This window comes from Podarcis filfolensis (genome assembly GCF_964270895.1).
Source record: "Podarcis filfolensis genome assembly, chromosome: 2".
In the NCBI taxonomy this organism is placed as follows: Eukaryota; Metazoa; Chordata; class Lepidosauria; order Squamata; family Lacertidae; genus Podarcis; species Podarcis filfolensis.
Window position 1 is genome coordinate 40,869,136 of NC_139605.1, and position 20,765 is coordinate 40,889,900.

Genomic DNA, 20,765 nt, shown 5'->3' on the forward strand with positions numbered 1-20,765 from the left:
TTCATAATAAGGTAGATTTTTTAAAAAATGCTTACTTTATAGATACTACCCCTTTCCCTCTGCCACCCTGCTTTTGAAGAGATATTCCCCACCCCTCGCCGGATTTGAGACTCGCTCCCCAGCTTGTTTTAAATTGATGGACAGGTAAATGCCCCGTTGTTGCGGTGACACGCGCGCACGCCTTAGCATCGGTTCACTTGTGTCATTTGAGGCAGACACCTGTGTCTCTGATCTGGGGGAGACACACACAACACCAGAGAATGACCTGGGTGGTTGGAGGAAAACAAGCCAGCCCTGTGCAATTGCCATAACTAGCCAAGCCAGGTGAAGAAATCAATGGAGGCGTTAGATTAGAAACACACTCACCAACTTTGTCTCCTCGAGTTCGCTACTCCAGCAGGAGCCCGCCCCAGACCCCTCTTGCTGCTCTTGCAGGTAAAGAAGGAGGTTTATAGACAAGTGACGTCTCTCCAAATATTTGATCTGCGGGCGGGGGTGCAGATGACGGCATCGAAGATAGGGTGGGAACACCACACACACTCTCTCTCTTTGGGGTGCCCACGAATGCAGTCCCGACTCTCCCCCTACCCCGCTTCAGTTTGCTGCAGCGTGCCTACTCGGAAGTAAGCCCTCCCGACTCTGCTGCGCGCATTCTCGGCCTGCATTTCCTCCCAGAGCCTGAAGCCGAAGCGACCACGGGCTGTAGTTGCCGCCTGTGATTTCTGGCTCTTCGTTGCGCATTGCACAATCAGGCCAGGATCGCCGTCGGATTTAACCGACCAGATAAAGGAAGTTCTGAAAGCCAAGCTCGCCCCCTTCCCTCCGCCCTCCGGACCCTCCCCCCAATACTATATTGCTGCCCTGTGTGATCCTTTCCCCGACACACACCCCCCAGGTATGGATCGGGCGCACGCGTCCAGATACAAACTAGAGCGGCCAGGAGAGATGGCGACTGCGGTTGCAGGGCAGGCAAGCGTCGCGTCTTAAACTTTCCTAAACTCCTGGCCAACCGCCGCGTCGAGGGCCAGGCTTGCTAAGCAGCCACCCTTCCTGCCCTTTTGCTCAACACCCAAGCGGTCTGCTTTCGCTCTGGTGGATTCTCGCATTCTTATGCTGTCCTTCGACCTTCTTCCTTATTCGTTCCTCTTCACAGCCGCCCAGGACTACCAAGGCGCTTGCATGGATGCTAAGAGACCTCACCGATCCTCAACCCCTGACCTAGACCCAGCCCTTTCTGCAGAATGGGGGTGGGGGTGGGGAAGGATGGGAGACACAACACGCTCGCGTAATTTAGCCATCAATTCTCTTCCTATTTGGACGGAAGGTACAGCAGCCTGTCCAGCCTGCATCAGTTCTGGAACAGCAGAGGCGTCATTTTCCTTCTCAGTTTTAACGCGCAGTTAATGAGAAACTTTTCTACAAAGTCAAGGCACTTTCATCTCTGGGTCTTTAATAACGCGCACGCACACAAACGCGCAGGCTGACAATGGAACTCGCGAATGAGTATCCCTCCTCTTCTTTCCAGTCTCCTCAAACGATTATTCACCTCTAATGTCACTTTTTTTGAGGGGTGGAGGTTGGGCATGGGGGGAAAGAAGTATTTCTCAAAGACACCCAAAGACACTTCATTTATTTTTCTCTTTAGGCCTTTGCGTACTTTTTAACCTTAGTCACGTAATACAGGACAGCCCCCTTGGATGGATACATTTAGGACAAATTTGGTACTAAATCCCCCTCAGATTCTTAGGTGAGAGAGGTTAGTGTCCACAATCTTAAAGCACGTTTACGCAGAGCCCACTGTGTTATCCTAGGTTCACGGGATCGCAGCCTTGGTCGTAAAAAGGAAACATTATAAACCCGTCTCGAAACGCCGTTTTGTTACCACCACCACCCGCCCCAAACGCTGCTAAATCTATCTTATAGTATTCGGAAGGGATGGAAATAAAAGCAACCCCCTCTGACTAATGTTCCCCGTCAACAAGGCAAGGCTGGTTTATTTCAAACGCCCGGAAGATCTTCCTTCCTTTGACACCCTGAGCTGTTCAGCTGTCACTGGGCATTAGCCCCTCTTGGAAACGACAAGCCCCCAAGGTAGAGTTGGGGGAAGAAACTCCCCCTTTCCCAAAAGGGGCTCTGTGTCCCTGCAAAGCGTTAGAGAAGCCGGCGGGAGAATGGAGCCAGTTACAAGCCCTGCTAAGGACGCCACCAAGGCTGAAGGAGCCTCTCCAGGTGTTCAGCAGCATGGGCTCTTCCGCCTCTGGTGGGGAGCGTCTCTTCCTCCAGGTGGACACTTGCCTTTCAAGCCCCTGTTCTAAGGCTATAGGAACAAGTCAACAGGACTTTTCATTCATGGCGTTAATTCAGTCATCACATTTTCCGTCTCCAGCTACCTGCACCTTAGGAAAACTTTAGCCAAGAAGAACTTAAGATATGGGAGTTTTCCTTTCTTTTAAAGTACCTGGTTTTGAGGGTAGGGTGGCTGTTTGTTTAATTAACTAAGGTAATGGAACCAAATGTCCCTGTTCTCCCCTTCCACAAGGTATACACAATACTGTCTCCAGTATGTATATGTGTGTGTGTGTGTGTGTGTATACACACACACAGAGAGAGAGAAATTTAAAAATAAAAATAAAATCATGCCATTTAATGGAAGAATGGATGCAATCAACCAAATGTGAGTCAGAGGGAAGGAAATACCTTCTTTCCAGTTCCAAAAGTGAAATTTACTGGGATGGAAAATATAGGAGTGCCTCTGTGACTGACCCAGGTGCTATTATGTTCCAGGTGTTTGTTGTTGTTTTGCTTCTCCTGACACTTCCCGGGATCCAGGCCACAGAACAGAATAGATGATGGCACTTCAGTTGGCTGAGCATCCTGGAGGAATTGTGATCCACTTGTAAAGCCAGGTACTGTAAGCATGGACAGGAGGGCATCGTTTGTGTGTGTCATTGTTGCTTGTGAAGGATCCCTTTTTATAATGTGCAAGCAGTGTAGGTGAAAACAGGAAGACAAATAAGAAAGTTCCCCAAAGTTTCAAGTGATAACATACCTATTTATTTTGCTAACAAAAAAGTGCAAGCTTCAGAGCTGCGCAGAACCCCCACCCACCCACATTGTTTTATTTCAAAAGGGTCTGTAAAACTGGAAAAGGTGCTGCGCTGCATACATGCTTGATGCAATCAAAATACCACCTGAACCACACCTGCCTTGTATAGGACCAGAATTCTAAATACACTTCTAGGTGCTCTTGAAAAAGAAGTGAAGGTAGCTTTGTCGGCCCATAATCTAAAATCCATATTAGGGCAATGCCCTTGCTAGGCCAACCAAAATGCTGCACAAAACAATAAGCAAGCTTTCGGGTGCTTCAGAACTCTTCATCAGGCAAGTGTTCTGGGGGACAAGAAAGTCTGCACCTTGCTTTGTGACTTTCTGGTTAGCCTAATAAAGGGATTGCCCTAACAGGGATTTTTTGGAGCTGCAAAAAGAGGGAATTGGTGTTCGCACCAACTTATAAGACAATACTGCCACGTACACACACATTCCAGCCCAAGGAACTATATACCTTATGCGCTGTGTGAGGAGAGGGAGGAGATAAAAAATAATGAGCAGACTGTCATTCCTAGAGTGCTAGAGATATAAATTGAATTTCCAGCGTCAAAGCAAGACTTTGGTGTGTGCGCGATCAAATTGCATCATCGCTCTTCGTGGGTTGTTGGCGGGTGCAAATGACAGCACAGAGCGTGAATACCTGTTAGGGTGGGTTAGGGAGAAAGAGACGCGCTTGCAGCATCCTAGCTGGGGAGACAATTCCGCCTCCTCACCTTACAGGCGAAGAAGGCTAGGCTGCAAGGGGAGCGAAATGGCACGGAGGTCAGATGCAGCACCCTCGGTGGGGATCTGGGTGGGTGGGTGGCTTCTCTGCCTCCTCTCCTTGCTCCCCCGCCCCATATGAAGGGGGAGGGGGAGGCCAGGCCACTTTCCTGAAGGGCGGGGGAGGGGAAGATTGACAGCCCGTAATTGGGCCAGAGGAGGCTCCTTCTCCCCAGCCAGGCGGGCCGTCGCCGAGACGCCGGGGCTCTGACGTCACCCGCCGCTGCCAAATTCGCCAGGAAATGAACTTTTTAATAATATACCCCAAAGGGGGTGGGCAGAGCCCACCCTGCTCAGCCCCTCGTTGCCCCCATCCAAGCCCCCGCGGGCTCTCTGGGGAGCTGGAGGCACCCTCCTGCGCCCCTCTCCTTCTCTCCCCCCGGCCCTCGCCTCCCTGTCACCTTCCGAGCCAGACAAAACAATTCCAGATTCCCAAACAAGGCGGGCGGGAAGGCGCAGCCCAGAGCCCTCTCTCCCCCCTCTCCTTCTCCCTGCTGCCCCCTCTTTGCGTCGGCTCCTGCGGGGATCCCATCCCAGCCCGTGGGCCCTGGAGGTTAGGACGATGCTCCCTTGCAATGCCCTTTTTTCCGCCCTCCAGCTTGTGCTGCTTCTCTCGCTCGTTTGGTCTTTGTTTTCTCCCGGATGCCTTCCCGGAGTCCTCGGCTTCCTCTTCAGCTTAGTTGCGAGGAGAGAGACGCAGAGAGAGAGACCCCCAGCCCACCCTCTTCCAAAGCAGGAGGGGAGCCATGGCGATCCGGGTAAGAAAGAGGAGAAGTGGGGGCAGCCGGCCCGGGCAGCACGGCTCCTCCCGCTCTGCTCCTGTGGCCGGAGGGTGGGCTGAGATGGTGGGCTTGTCAGGGAGCCAAGGCGGATCGACCCACCCACTGCCTTTGCCATTCTCCCCAGCACACACGCACCGCGAGCAGACCCTGGCCCAGCGAGACGTGAGCTCTGGGAGGCGCCCCATGTCCTTCAGGCTCAGTGTGCGCCCGGAGAGACGAGAGGTGACCGGGGCAAGCAGCCCATCTCCACCAGAAGTGTGCGCGCCCCGATCAGGCCGGTCCCAGATGCTGCTGGCCTTTTCAGATCTTCAACCCGCTTCATTTTTGTTTGCGTGGTTTTGTTTTCAAGAGAAGCCGCTGTTTCTCACCACAACCTAAAGCCTTTCCTACGCGCACACAGTGCGTGCGTAATCTAAACAATACAGCAGCAACCAGGAAGCGCGGGTTCTCCTCCGTCTCCTGTTTTCCTTCCCCAGGTAAAAATTCTGGGGAGGGAGGAGAAGCAGCAGCAACCAGAGATCCCTCCAAGCACAGAAGCAGCCCTGGAACGCGGAGGGGACCTTCCCAAATCAAAGGAAGGTCAAGGGGTCGTGGGGGGTTCAGTGTCAAGCCAGCGCTAGAAAATATGATATTCCCCCAATATCGCGTTGTGAAGGGCTTCCGGCTCCACCAGGACTGGCAGCCGGGAGGGACGGAGCGAGGGAGGGAGGGAGAGACCACCTTGCTCCCCCCACCCGCCCTCGTTTGTGATCTGAACCTTTTCTCCCGTTCTAATATTAGCTTTGCCTTTACCACAAAACGATATTTTAAAGTGACATGCAACATGCAGAATTATTTCACTCCCCAGCCCCAGTGACAAGAGACGGAAAGAAAAGCTTCGATTTTGTTACTCGGGAATAAAGTTGGACACATTTTGATTTACCTGAGAGCCTTCCCCGCCCCGCCTCCGCCTGCCCTGTCGAGGTTTCAGAGGGGTGTTGGGATATGTGTGTGTGTGTGTGTGTGTGTGTGTGTAGGTGGGGCATGTTTTTAATTAATAAATGAGCAAACATTTTACAAATTTCCAAAATCCCAGAGGCCAGATGGAGACCCTCCACTGAGGCATTGTGGGATAAAAAGGTAATTTCATTGTCTGCTCCCCTAGATGCGCTCCTGTACCTCTCTGAAATGCTGACATAAATGAGTGCATAATGATGCGCTGTGCGTTCAAACCACCGTTTTAAATATTGCCCTTTCCCGCACTCAGCAAAGCTGCGGGTGTTTCCCCCCTTTTTTCCGAGGGGGGTGTTAAGGGAAGCTGTTTGTTTTAGACAGGTGATAAAATCGCAGTTAACGAGCTGATAATTCGCCTTGTTTGTTTTAAAAGACAAATTGTAAAGATTAATCAAGCTGCTTGATTTATGGCGAGCGAGAGACCCTTAGGCTGCCCAGGAAACTCCCCTGAAGCCCCGCGTGTCAGGTTACCCTGCAGCCGGCTCCTGCCACTTCCCCACCGCGAGAGAGCCAGCCGGCCCACCGCCCGCGCCGAGGGAGCCTCGCCCAGCCGCGCATCCTTCGCAGGCCGAGAAGCGCGCAAAAACACTCGTTCAAAAACAGCGACGCGGCAACATTCCCAGCGGCCGCGTTCCTCCTCTCCACCTCCCCGTTACCATTCTTTCATGGCTTTTGCACAAAAGGCAACTTGCCTCCCCTTTCTCCTAAGATCCTCTGCATTATTATTAGTGCCTGCCACTAGCATGGCTAAATTTGGGATTTTAGGAATGGCTTTTGTTTTGTGTTTTTGCCTTGCGCCTCGTCTCTTTTCCCTGCTTCGGATCAGAACTCTTTCTTTCAAATTCAGCACATAGAGGAGCCCCCCGCCACTGTTTTAAATGTTGCCTTTTCTGCGGCGGTTTAATTGGGGACGAAGTGTGGGGTTGTTCCTGGATCCTTGCTAGCAGCGAAGGGAGCCAGGGCGCCGGACTGCCCAGGAGAGACTGCCCCGGATCGTTTACTCGAGATCGGATTCCGCCTCCCTCCGTGCCTCGTTGTAACGAGGGTGAAAGCTGTGAATTCTTCCCCCTTAACTCGTTTCTCTCGGCTCCTTCTTCCTTGAGCGAGCAGCGCGTCTCCAGTTTCTTTTTAAAAAAAAAAGCAAAAGCAAAAAAGCAGCCCTCTCCGCTAGCTAGCAACTCTATCTGCGTTGCTATTAAATGCATCGCTGCAGCCGACTACTCCGAGTAAGGAAACCAAGGAGAGCAAGGCATGCGCGCGCGTGTGTGAGCGTGTGTTGGGGCCTCTTATTTAATTAATTCACTCATCGGAACATCAACTAACCCGCACAAGGACCACGGGTGCAGCAGCTTAACTAATTTTCTGGGGCTGAGATTCAGCCCGCTTCACACGGCTGGTTAAACAACTATTCTGTCAATTTTATTAAAGTCCTCTCTGGAGAGAATCTGCTTGAATGGGCAGCGGACTGCGGCGGCACTGCAGCAGCCAGCCGGCTCCAATCCCTGACAAATCTCTGCGTGGGCCGAAGAAGCAGCCTGCGCCGTCTCTCCCCAAGCCTCCCATCAGGATTTCGGGGGGCCATCGGTTGTTTAGTGGACTCTATGCGGGGAACGCCAGATTCAGAAAGGGAAGACAATTTTAAGACACCCCGCGTTGTTTTCCTTACAGATGCATGTAATGGGATGCATTTTATACAACAGCAGCAGGTTCGAGACAGGCAGAGGGAACACGGGTGGTTATATTTAGTCCCAGGAAAAGGTTGGCAGCTGCCTCCTACCAATGGACAGGGAGATATTAATCGAGTCAATGTATATAATTCGAGGACAGAGATCGCTCGGGCAAACTCGCTTCTTTCCTTTTTTTGTTTTGGTTCCCTTTTGTTTTTAAGTTGCAAAAGTTTTGGTCTAGGTAAATTCTTCCCTGGGATTAAAAACAACAACCCGCCTCCTTTTAAATATACTATAAATGCATTTCCGGTTAGGGAATGATGTACTGCTATAGATGCACATCTGCTCCCTATCCCTCGCATTCAATTTTGCTTTTGACGGGAGATTCCCCAGATTTTACTCCGTGGTTTTATCTGAATGGACATGCGATGCCATCTCGCTGAGATGACTCCCACCATGTTTGCACTCGCAACACACACACGCGCGCACACAAAAGCAACTGTTAATTGTGGCTTTCAAGGTAGGCAGGCACCTGTGCCAGTGATAAGAGCAGAGGGAGACCCCCATTGTGAACAGACATAACAAAGACTGTTTATTTACACGCGCTGCTCGTTTTCTCCCTCCCTCTCTCTCCTCACCCCAGACTGCGTTTCCACCCCTTCCTAATTTATCTTAGTTTAAGAGACTTTTAAAAAAGGAAATAATAGGAAGGGAGCCATTCCTATAATCACCACGAGCTCTGACCCCAGAGAGCATTTGCCTGTGCTGGATATTCACCAACAGCAGTTTCCTCCACGTCCACAATCGCCTCTAAATTCGCTGCTGCTTCTCTCCAGGACACTACGTGTCACTCCGCGACTCCTCCTGACCCCAGACACTCCCCAACTTTTGCCACACAAGCTGACCGGGTCTTCTCTCCAGCTCCGACACTTTCGAGTCTGATTTCATTCCAGTTATTTGCACCTCGCTGCAAATAAAAACAAGCGACCTCTCCTAACGCTCCCGTGCGCCCTTTCCGCAGAAGGCGGCTCACAGCACCCAAGGGTGCTGCCGCCACGTTTCTCCCTCGTAGCGGGAAACCCGGGCTGAGAACTGCCTCGCTTCTGCTGCCTTAGGATCTTCTCCACGACGGGGCGGGTCACCCTTTGAACCGCCGTCTCTTCAGACCTTTTGTGTGGAGATCCGTACGGATCTCGACGGCAAACTCCGCAGGCGGCAGCGCTCAGCTCTCGCTGCCTTTTACGCACACCCCAAACTCGCCCTTTCCAGCCGCAACAGTCACCATTTCTCCCTTCCTCCCTGCCTGTATGTAACCAAGTCACCAGAGCAAAGTGGTACCGAGAGAAAGAGAGAGGGAGGGAGCAGCCAATATATATAGCCCCTAATGAAAAGGCGGCTCCACATCCAGGGCAGCGGGCAAAAGGGAAATCTAGAGCTACTCACCCAGCAGTGGCGAGCAAGGGTGGTCTCCCCGGACGCCGCATCCCAGACAGCTCCTCAGTGCCAGCAGGGGGTTGAAGGGAAAGATATTGGTGGCGGCCGGGAGGGGGCGGAGGAGCCGCGGGAGGGAGGGAGGAGGGGCAGCCAGGAGCAACGCTGGTCTGGGGAGGGGAGGGGGAGCCGCAGGCTGAGCCGACGGCCAGGCGGAGGCTGCAGCAGCCCCAGCCCCGCTCAGCGCTCCAACAAGCCGGCTAAGGCAGGTCCACAAATAGAAGCACGTACAAGTGGCGTCAGACTCTCTCTCTCTCTCTCTCTCTCTCTCTCTCTCTCTCTCTCTCTCTCTCTCACACACACACACACACACACACACACACACACACACACACACACCACTCTCTCGTCTTCCGGGTTAGCCGTCCAGGCAGGCAGGCACCCCAGCGTTAGTCGCGCTGCAGCTGCAGGTAGCGAGGGAGCCAAAGAGCCTCTCGCCTCTCCAAAGGTCTCCTCTGCTGCTGCAAACGACTAGCGCGGAAGGGGGGTGTAGATAAAGGGCGGGCTGCTTTAGAGCGGGGAGGGGGGACACACGCTGCACACCCCGTAGGATTTTTGTTTCGTTTTGTTTCCCCGTCAATGCATTCCAGACTTTTTCTCCTCCCCCCTCCCTGTTCAGTTTTGTTCAGCCCAATCCTCTTGTACGTCTTCTCGGAAGTAAATCCCTCCGAGCGGAGCAGCTTGGGCGGGATGGCAGCAGCAAGGAAGGACAGCCCCCCCCTTCGCGGCGCGTGTTTACTCGGGAGTAAGCCTCGCTGCGCCCAGTGAGAGAGAGCGTCGATTTGCAGTTGGAGGCGGGGGGGGGGGGGGCAAGACATTGGCAGTCCTCTCCTCCAGGGCTGGATCCGGGAATGTCCAGCACCATCTCTCTCTCTCTCTCTGATTGCTGGCTCTTTGTTCCGTTGAGCCATCACGGGCTCATATTCGGACTTGGCCGGAGAGACTGACTGAAAACGGTGGGGGAAGTTCCGAAAGCAAACTCGGGGCCTCTTTCCCAGACCAGATGCTGACTCCCACCGCCACACACCTCAGCCTCTCAGGAGCCAAATAGGTGGAGATCAGGCGCGCACATCTAGCTCCGGGTTGGGGTTCTTGAGAATGGCAAGGAGTGAATCTGTCCTGCAGGGCGAGCGAAGGGAAAAGCCAGCAGCGCCCAGCTGGGGCCAGAGAGCTCTCACGTCTGTCTATGGAGCCACCCAAAATTCCTCACTAGCCCCATTTCCGAGGGCAACCCGCTTCCTGCAGGCAAGCTTCCTGCCTCCTCACCCCCTTTCATGGGCTCTAGTGGGGTTTTTAAAAAAACGAAAACAAAAAATGATTATTCATTTTCTTCCGTCTTCCCTTTTGTTTCTCTTCAAATACGGCCAATGATACCAGTGCTTTTGAATGAGTGCTAACGGGGTTGTACAATTAAACTATCAACCACTAAACTACGAGGTCCGGTTAAGCTTTGTTAAAAACGACAACGACATATACATATACATACACATATACATACACATACGTGTGTGTGTGTGTGTGTGTACATGTTGTGAAAGCCTCCTGTATTTCCAAGTCCTCGTTGCCTCCCGCCATTTCCTTCAATCTGTTAATTTGTACTGGATATTCTCCCCTTTTTGAGCCTGCTTCTCGTTTTACCTTCCTATTCTTGTCTCTTTCCCCCTTTCAAATCCTGACCACCAGATGCACCTGACACTCAGCCTGCAAATACATTTTATTAACCTGCAATTTGTCAGCCACTAAGCGCCAGCCACCCGCCCCTCTCCCCGCAACCCATCTCCTCTGTCCGCCCCTCTGCCGCTTCGCCAGCTCCCCGCTTCATTCCACACCAGTTAGAATCGAAAAATAGCTTTACAAATATCACTTTGCAAAACAAAACAAAAAAAGAAAAGGCGAGGTTGGCTTGAACTCAGACCCACATACCTCGGGGTCCATAAAGGGTCGTGCAATGCCCCCTTGAAAGGGGTCTTACAACCTGGGAGGGATCGATGTCCTGAATTAATATTTTTTTAATGCGTGTTGACATCGGTTCAGCGGTGCCCGCCCGCCTTCCTTTCCCACGCAAAGCCCCGGACTCGTTTATCCAAGAGAAAAACGCCTCGGGGTGGAGGCTGTAAAAGAGAGCCAAGCGGGAGACGGAAATTTGGTCCGTTTCAGAAACAGGCCACGAGTGTTTTGCAAAATGGGATCCTGCCATTTTGCAGCACGGAGATGCATCATTTGTCCAGAGGACTATTCATCAAAGTGAATTCATGGATCCTTTGGGGAGCGAGAAATGGGCGGGTCATTTTCTTTTCTTTTCTTCTTTTAAAATGACTTGCTTTAAGATACCGTTGATGGGCCCAGAGACAACCTTTCCTGGGTTATATAAAAGATGCAAGAAATAAATGAGGCGGCACAGCCCCCGTGCGTGATACTGGGAGGTAAGCCGCACTCTTTCAACGGGACTTACTCCCTAGTAAGTGCCTTTAGGACTTGCATCCGTAAATGAGGAAGGGATCCTGCTCCAGTCTGCATACAAATGTTAGTTGCTGCTAAAGGAGAGTCGACGCAGGGTTGCCCTTTATGAGTAATTTGTGGGATGCAGCCAAATTGGTAAGACTTAGAAACTGTCAGCTAAGACAGGAAGGAAAATAATAGTAATAATACATTCTGCTCACTGGTGCTTTCATTATTATTGTTATTGTTATCATCATCATCATCATAGCTATTTGAATGCATACAATTTGAGTCGTGTTTTTTATCTGCGTTTAGTGCGTTATAGTTAATTTATTTTAAATAGAAATTTTGTCTGTGTAGTCAGCTTGTAAGTGGGTTTTCTTTTTAACTGCACTTGAGAGGAAAGTTGTTATTTTAATATTTATTTATGTAAAAGATGTATACGCTAACTATTTGGCTAGCCACACATACGCACGTGTGATGCCTGGAGTCTCACATCCGTCTCATAGGAAATGGCTATTTACAGACACAGAGACGCACAAACACACCCTCAGCCTTACGTTTGATATATAGGTTACTCTCCGCTTAGCTTCTTCTCGTCTTGCGGACCAAACCTACTCCCACCACAGCCTTCCCCTCTCCCTGCTGAAATCATCTCCAAGGGACCCAGCTCCTGCAATGCGCTGGCGGGGGATTCGCCGCGACTTTGAATCCCGACAACGGAGGAAGGTGAGGGTAGCGTGCAGAAGGAAGAAGAGGAGGAAAGGTCGGTGAGAGAAGAAAGAATTATTTTTAAAGCTGACCCCAGCAGAAAAAAGAAAAAGAAACAAAAAAGGGGGAGGGGTGGGATGGGGGGGGGAATCGGGAAGAGGCTGGTCGCCTAGAGTTGGATAGTTCTAAAACATGCAAAGCTGTGCAAATCTTCTGCACGGGACCGGGACTGAGAAAGCTCCCTGGGCAAGCAGGTGCAGAAAGACCAGAAACGGGAGAGGGTGGGGGGAAATCCTCGGAACTGCGGGGGTTTCCAGGGAAGAAGAAAAAACCCTCAACCCCCCTTCAAAAGAACCCCGTCCTCTTAAAACACGCACACAAATCTCAGAACAATAGGTTGGGAAAAGTGTGCCCGCGCGCGTGTGATTGTGGAGGAGGGAGGGAAGAGATGAAACAGGGCAGGGGGTATTTTATTTTTTTTTAACTTTCTTTCCCCCCCTCCACTTCTCTCTTTGCTGATTTTTTTTCTCTCTCCCCCCTCCCCAAGTGGGAAGGTCGAGTTTGTGTGTGTGTCTTTTTTTTTATAATGCACAAACATACACGGCCTCATAAGATTGGGTTCTGAAAGGACTCGTCGCCCTGCGATGCCTTCTGGCTGTTTTCTGTTCTTTGGCCCGTGACAAATAAAATAGAATAAAACAAATCCTTGCGCACCTCTCCCATCGGAGGGGTGGCTCCGTGGGCTGAGAAGAGCGTGTTTTGGTTTCCAGAACTCCCTAGTAAAATTCTCTTGTGTAACTATAAAGAAAGAGGATCTTTTTTTCTCCCCTTCCTGTTAGAAGGGTCTTCAGCCTGTAAAATGCGCTTCGGTTTCTGGACAGAAGCGACATTTTATTTCCCCTATGATTTTAAGACGCTGTTAATTAGAAACTCATTTCAAGCCGCTCCATAAAGCCAAAAGCACTTTCATCTGGGTGTCTTTCATCAGGCACACTTAATAGCACAAACTACACGATGGCCGAGAGTCCCAGCCCATAATTCCACCTTCCGTGAATCGTCCTCGTGTCTAAAAATCGCTATTTTTAGCAGAAGAAAATTATTTACTTCTCGCAGGTACCAACAGCAAGTCTGTTATCTAGAGAGCTCTTAGCCACTTATTTTTCTTTTCTTTTTAATGCAGCACCTTTGTCCCTTATTTAATATAGATTCCATATACGTATTACACCAACATGCTCATATTTATACAGGTAAGAAAATGTGTCCTTTATAAATACATAGAGAGAGGTTCCTGCACGTAGCCCTGCATGTGCTTTGGTAGCATAACCCAACCTGGCTGATCTGCCCTCCCCCCACCCCCGGCATCCCAAACCACGTCTGATTAAAAACCCCTTTTAAAATCACAGCCCCGGGACTTGTTTGTTTATTTGTTTTCCGAAAGGGTTAGCAAAAAGCGCGCCACTGAATGCCCCTTTCAAGCAAAGAAAAAAGGCTGGCTTTATTCCGCTTACTCGGCGACAACTCTTTCTCTCGGGCCCCCGGAGCTGCTTAGGTCGTTGTCACCGGGCATTAGCCCCTCTTGAAAAAGACAAGTCCCCAGGGTGGAGTTGGGGGAAGCCGGTGTCCATCTCCGCGCCCCCCACCCCCACCCCCCGCGCCCAACAGTGTCCTCTGCTTTCCTTCCAAGTGTGCATGGCAGGAACAAAGAAGCGCGCCCCCCTTCCCCCCCCCACACCAGGTGCCTCTCCAGGTGGCCTCGATGGAGGGCATCTCTGCCGCCAGCTGACCCCAAGCCCCTCTCCCTGCGCTGCCCAACTCGGAGTGGGTCAGCCCGGAACCCCTCTGGCATCGCTTATACCAAGTCAGTGCTGTCTGCACTGGTCGGCAGCGTTTCCCCGGGATTTCAGGCAGGCAGGGAGGCCCTCCTAGCTCCAGGATTCAGCCTGGCACCTTATGCATGCCAAGCAGGTGCTTCGCTACTGAGATACGGCCCTTCTCCCTGCGCGCCATCCAGTGTTTCATCTCTCTCTCTCATTTCCTCTTTTTCGTTGCTGGCCTTGGAATCACGCGCTTACCTTTGCTCTCTTCCGAGGTGCTTCCTCTCCGCGCGCTCCTGTAGCTCCCGAGCCCCTTTTCTTTCTCCTCCTTTGGGATTGTGTGGATTCCCCACCACCACCACCCGGTCTCTCTCTGTCTCTCTCTCTCTTGCCTTTCACCCCCCACACTTGCTCTGCCGTTGGGGTGGGTGGAGGAGAGCAGCTTTAACCGAGACTCCCTTCCCGAGGAGGACTTGGGCTCCGCAGCTGGCACATCTGGATTCGCTGAGAGAGACAGGCGGGGAGAGCGCGCGCAAAGAGCGACGACGACGACGACCACCCTTTCGCCTCTGCCCCGGCGCTCCCCTCGGCGGATCTGAATAAAGAAGGAGCGCCAGGGGGCAAGGAGCGGCTGATGAATGGGCAGGAGGCAAGGCGAGCGAGATCGGTTGCCAGGAATTGGGGTGGGTGTGGGGAGGAGGGGGGGGGGAGAGAAGTCAGCTCAAAACCTGGCAGCGAATTTCTCTCCTCCTCCGGCTTCCCCCTCCGCTCCTCCTCCCGCGCTCAGAGATGGCACGGCGAGCCCGTGCGCGCTTCCTCTGCGCGCATTTATGTACATAATCAGCCAGCTCGGCCCCTCGCCTTCATTTGCATCATTACAATATCTGTACAAGCGCCTCGCATTGTCTGCGGCTTGCACCTTTTGTTGCCTTCCCTGTCACAGGCGACGCGACTTGACTTTCATATTTCCCAATGAACTGATATTATTCCAGAGACGCGCACCCGCCGCCGTCGCCACCTCTCTGCACGCCTCCCACTCCGGGGCGCAGGGAGTCGCACAAAAGAAAGTCTCCCCGTCCCAAGGAAGAGGGGCGAGGGGGGGGGGTCGGAGCTCAAAAGTCTGTAGGCCCCTGCAAAAAAAGCCACCAACATCCCCAGGCCATCACCCGCATTCCAGACCTCTTTTAAAAATTATTCCTATTGATTTAAACCGGGGGTGGGTGCGGGGAGGAGCCGGGTTGCCAACCTGCCTCCCCGCAGTTCTCAGCTCCTCGTTCTTACGTGGGCTGGGGAGAAAAGTCTTCGATTGAACCCTCTCACCTGTTTTATCACGTTGTCTTCTCTCTCTGCCCCCCCTCCGCCCATCGCCCAAGCTTTTGGTCCTAACTTCTTCTGAACTGGACTTCATAGACCTAGCTGGGAAAGTGTTTGTGTCTAGGTGTGTGAGAGCGCGCAGGGACGCTTGGAAAAGGCAGCGAGAGCCGCCCTTCAGCCATTGTTGCAGGAAGAGGAAAGGAAAGGAAGAAAAGATCTTGAAATTCATAAATTCTTGGCCCATTAGGCTAGTCAGCCGGAACTAATAGGTTGGGAAATGGCTGGAAGTCAAAGACGCCACCGCTTTTAAGGGCTGGCGAAATCGTGAGCTTTTTATTTCCTTGTTTGGCCTACAAATATGTTGGGCTAGCTAGGGTTTTTCTTCTGGTTTGTTGGCTTATTTGTTTGTTTGTTGTTCCACATTTACTAGCTAACACACACACACACACACACACACACACACACACACACACACACACTCCTCCGTCACCTTGCCAGATCACAGCCAATCAAATAATTTGTTTTGTCCCTTTCGCACTTCTGTTCTTTGCGTGGCAGAGGATGAGGGTGAAAAAAAGCGTATCAGGGATGGACAAAGCAAAAGGAGTGTGTGGGTGTGGGTGTGTGTTAACAACAACTTGAAGCAGCCATAAGAGAAAGTCAAATGCCCAGCACCCCAGTCCTTTCCTGGCCGTGTTTCTTCGGTGACCACGGTGCGATTGACGACCAGCTGTATAGCTTGCAATCTTAACTCCCCTTTCTTTCAATGGGGCTTAAGGGACGACGCCTTGGATGTCTCGGGGTTGCGCCTACGTTCTCAAATCTGAGGTCCCCACAAGTTAAAAACCGCCACCGCCGCCGCTTAATATTTTTATGCTCGTAGTAAGGAACAGGAAAACTTCACATGTATAGTAAAAGAAGGAGGGGTGTGTGTGTGTTTAAGAGTTTCAATGGAAAAGAATTATCATCATAATGGTATGTGGGATACTCACACACACACACACACACCCCAGAGCAATAGCAAGGAGAAGGGGGGTGGAATCCTATTTTGCTGGCATTTTCTGTCTGTCTTTGTGATATGGTTCAGGAGGGGAAAGGGCCCCTTGATATGCTGCAGATAATTCTTATCAGTCCGAAGCAGCCCATTGCCAAAGTAACTGGTTTAATTACCCTCCTGTATCACTCTTCATTCTAGGAGATGAGATACATAACTAGATTTATTCAAGTATGTTTTAAATCTCCTCCCTCCCTCTCTCCCCCCCCGCCATGTTTTTTGCAGTCCCCGGTACAGTACTGGGAATCTGAGGGATGGAAAGAACAGCAAATGCTCTCCACTGAACAAACTGGTGTGAATGGAATCACTTGCAAAGCTTGGGCGGGGAAAGGGTTAAGTCGGACGTGTGCGTTGCCAATTCATAGTGGGACTGGAGCCTGGAGACCTTGCGGGGAGATACAGTGGCTTATGGGGGGTGGGTTAATGTGTTGTGGTGTAACAATACCAGTACTAATACCCTGCCGTTATTGATATTCTGCCCCATCGTAATAGTCTGTACTTTCTGAGCGGTATGGAAGTTTGTAGGGGTCAGTAAAACACACACACCACACACACACACAACCTTACTCCTCAAAATTCAACAATCGCCCAACTTTCCATGCCGCCCCTGTCTTCCCTCCGCCTGTATTTCCATCCCCACCCGCCACGATTCTCCCATGATTATGAAATGATGGTGTTTCGCTCTCTCTGGGCTGCCCTGGTTAGATTTCCTACTGAAGATGTAGTCTTTAAACTATGAAAAGAAAAAGGGAGAGAAGAAGACGTGGGGTATTGGTAAGGGGAATAGAAAATAAAACCCCCACCTCTTTCTCCCTCTCCTCGCGCGGTAACAATCTTATTCTACATATGAAAACATGATAAACATTAAGTTGCTTAATGATGATGATAACGATGATGATAATGCTGCCAGGTTTTTTATTATTATTATGGGCAGCCCAATATTTTCGAAACTGATTTTTAAAAATGTATTTGTGTAAGAGTGTGTGTGTGTGTGTGTGTGTGTGTGTATTCCCAAAGCCTGGAGACTCTGGGCTCAGCAGCTCCCGAGGTTCTCTCCCTTATTATTACTATCCAGGAGTAATTTTTCATCTCTGCTAGCTAATCTTTGTTCCTTGTGAAGATAATGAATAGTCCAATCCTTATCTCCTGGGCTCCTGGAGGCTGCAGGAGAATGGGGTTGAACAGGGTTGAAAATTGGTTCCAAAGTGCTGCTGAATAAATGCTGTTCCTTATCTCTCGCTTCCAGATTATCGGGACCCTTTCAAAACTCGCACAACAAATACAGCCACCGCATCTAATGCATCATTTACCAGAGCAGATCCCCGCGCGTTTGATCGGCAGATAGGCAAAAAAAAAGTGTGGGGAGGGGGGTTGAGAAAAAGAGAGAGAAAAATAAGGAGGTGGGGGGTGCAGCGGGAATAAGCAACAGCCAAAAATAAAAAAAAACTCAAGGTGGATGCCTGGTTCCCCCCCCCCCCTTAATCGCATTCACGAACGGTGCCTCTTTTTCAAAGAAGCGCGCGTGTGCGCGTATTCCGTGGGACAGCGCGTGCACACGTGCGGATTGGCATTGCGGGGATCCTGCCGTGGAGACGCGCCAGGTGAGGCTGACAATTTCAGCTGCCTTCTCCATCGGAGTCTCCTCCTCGTTGCGCTCCGGAGGGGATAGCCACGTATATGTATTTATATTATATACATATATCTCCTCTTAACTGCGATGGGTTCCTGGGCTGGATGAGGCGAGGCCGACAGGCATTTTTTTCAGAGAACGAAAGGAGGAAGATGAGGGATTTTTTAATCTTTATTTTTTGTAAAGCAGATTTTTTTTTAAAAAAAAACAAACAAACACAAAACCACACACCGAACTGGCCCCAAGACCCGTAAGGTCGATCTTCTTAGGAAACCTCGCCAGGAAATATTGATCTGGACCGCTCCTGGGTGTTCATAGAAATCCGAGCAGTGATGGATCGCCTGGGGAGAGGAGGCGTTTGCTGCTTGCCGGGTCATGCAGGGAAAGGGGGAAGGAAAAAAAGACCCGGGGGAAAAAATGGATCCTGCACTCTTTGCAAGGGACTGCTCTGCTCCTGGTCAGCAGCCAGACGGTGCCCTGTGGGAGGGGGGTCTGCCCGGCCAGAGATTTTAGGACGGGACGCCAGGAAGCTCCACAAAGGGCGCAGAGCTTTTTCTTTTTGACCTTTCAGGTACCGGCTCCCTGGGTGCCCGAGCACCCACAAAATTCCCCATGAAGGGTCTGGGCACCCACACATTTTGGCGCCAGAGCCATGCACTCTGCATTGGCACCCACCGCCCCGGGCACCCAGGGTCGCGGAGCCAAGCTGGCACTTCTGCAGCAGTGGGTCCCTTGGTGGGGTGTTTGGAGTTGAGCGGAGGGAGGGGGCTGGGGGAGTCCCCAGGGCCATCTTGCCCTCCAAGGAGACAGCCTTACTAACCCTCGACTCTGCTGTGGGTCACCTTCTACCCCCACCTTAAGCCTCTTCTTCTCTTCACCTCTTCTTGTCCGAGTTGGCAGAAAACCCCCAAATTTATCCATAGCCCCTCCCCCCGGTCATTCTGGAAGCAGAAGAGTTCCCCAACCCCACCCCGGGCTGCTTAGGTGATGGGATCTGATGGGCCCCCGGGAGGAAAAGCTAGCAAGCCCGTGAGAATCCAAATTCGCAGGAGGCCGGTGCGGATACCAAATCCGTGGCAAGCCCCTTTCTGGTTTCATACAGGCGCACGGCGAAGAGCATGTTTGGTAGCGGGAGGGGAAGAGGTCTGCAGGTTGGGGAGATCTCCCAGGAGGGGGTCACTCGATCCCTTTCCAGCTCACTCTTTTGCAGACGCCACTTGGGGAGTTGGGGGGTCGAAACTCGTTCCCCCTTGATCTCTCAAGGCTCCCTCTGTTTGTTGGGACCTGCGGAGCTCGCTTTGCATCAGGATTAAGCCTGGCGCCGGACCAAGAGTCAGACCTGCTGGGGGACAGGAAGGAACCCTGCTTGGCTTTCCTCACTTTTCATTATCCCCGTTGTTTTTTTATTTGCTTTCAATGTTTTGGTCTTTTAACAGAGGGGAGCGATGCACATAGTGTGCATCTGAGTCCTCTTGCCCAGTTTCCTTCCCTGCTCTTTCTCTCCCAATGGTGGAAGGCAAGCTATTCATTGCACGAGATCTGTTGTTGCAGTAAGCTGGGCTTTCGATGCTTCCTGGCTCTTTTCACTCAGGCTCCCAGTTCAGCCCAACAAGCAATATTATATTCCTTGTATACTAGCTATGTCGAAATGCGTATACATTGGAGGCCTAGCATCTTTATCTGCACGTTGTTACTCCTGAGCAAAGAAACAGAAAATTCCTTTGAGGTTGAACGGAGTCCTTCTCTAGAAGTTTCAGTAACCCATGTTTAAAGTTGGAGATTCATCACTGTTGTTCATAAATCAGGGATGGACGGACCCGGATTTTGCTTGTCCCTTCCACACAGTCACGATTTTAGAGGAAAGGTGAAGATTATGGCACCACTTGTGTCTTCTGGAGAAAGACGTTTTATGCCAACCCCACACACCCCAAGAATGTATCACTATTTGGATCAGCTTGATCTGGTGCTTACAAGAAGAAGAAAAAAGAAAAGAAAATGAGGAGGGGAGAGAAAGAAAAGCTAAGCTGTAATACGGAACATTGGCGCTGACAAATATTCCCATAGATGTTTTCTTCCTCCATTTCCCAGCAAAGCTCAAGCACACACAAATGCATCAAGGCCGGATAAAAGTGTTATGCAAATAATACCGCTGGCAAGTTCAAAGACGGGGAAGGAGAGGTGTAAAATCAGTCCATTGTAGATCTTAACCCCCCCCCCCAAGAAATAAAGAAAGCTTTTAGTTTTATTTTAAATAGTGGGACTGGCTTGCTGTGGCATCTTTCTTTACTTTAGTTACAGAGAAGCATAAAAACTTCAGGGGGAATTGGAGTAAAATTGCAACAGCTAAAAAAAAAGAGGAGGTGGGGGGGAGCCAACTGCACACTTCTGCCTCTATTAAAGAGGTTTTCTTTTTTCTTTTTTGCAAATGTTCAACTTGTACTTTTTTTTTACAGCTACATTCACAGTTGTTCCCTCTAAAAATGGACCTGTGTTCGTTTATTAATAACCTAAACATTACGTATTAAAGACCTATGAGTGACACAGGATGACAAAAAGCTGTATTTTTCCAATATACACAAGCGCACATTTAATAACCTTCTATTGCATCTCAGCTAGGCCTTCTCCCTGATGGTTCCCATGGCAACTGAGATAAAAAAGCAGCCATTTTCCATATCTCTATGAAAGTCTATTATATTGCAGGATTAGTTCATCTTCTGCTAAGGTCAAACACAAAGTCATACAACCTGAAATATTTAGAATCCATGTACATTCATTTTTTGTAATGCCCTTTCATTTCCCACAAAAGAGTGGGCTCCCTGGAGGTTTTATTCCCCAGAAAATGCAAAGCAAAGCATTAAAAAATCATGATTAGCAGCTGATGAAAAGTTCAATTTTTCTTTTTTCTTTTTCCTTAAAAAAAAACCTATTGTTACACAGGTAGTGCATTACCCATTTATCTCTATCAACAGCAATGATTTCTAGTGATATTGAACATATAAT

The 20,765-nt window shown here is 50.6% G+C and overlaps 1 long non-coding RNA gene across 6 annotated transcripts in view; it reads left to right on the forward strand.

The window, feature by feature from the left end:
• LOC310757664 overlaps positions 1-20,765 on the forward strand; it is a 44,857-nt gene that overhangs the window by 5,599 nt on the left and 18,493 nt on the right. For 5 of the 6 annotated variants that reach the window (XR_014545375.1, XR_014545376.1, XR_014545377.1 and 2 more), the window contains one exon: positions 2,785-2,906. This is a non-coding gene — a long non-coding RNA (uncharacterized lncRNA). Of the gene's footprint in view, positions 1-2,784; positions 2,907-16,360; positions 17,376-20,765 lie in introns of those variants that run through there. The other variant, XR_014545380.1, reaches the window with a different exon arrangement.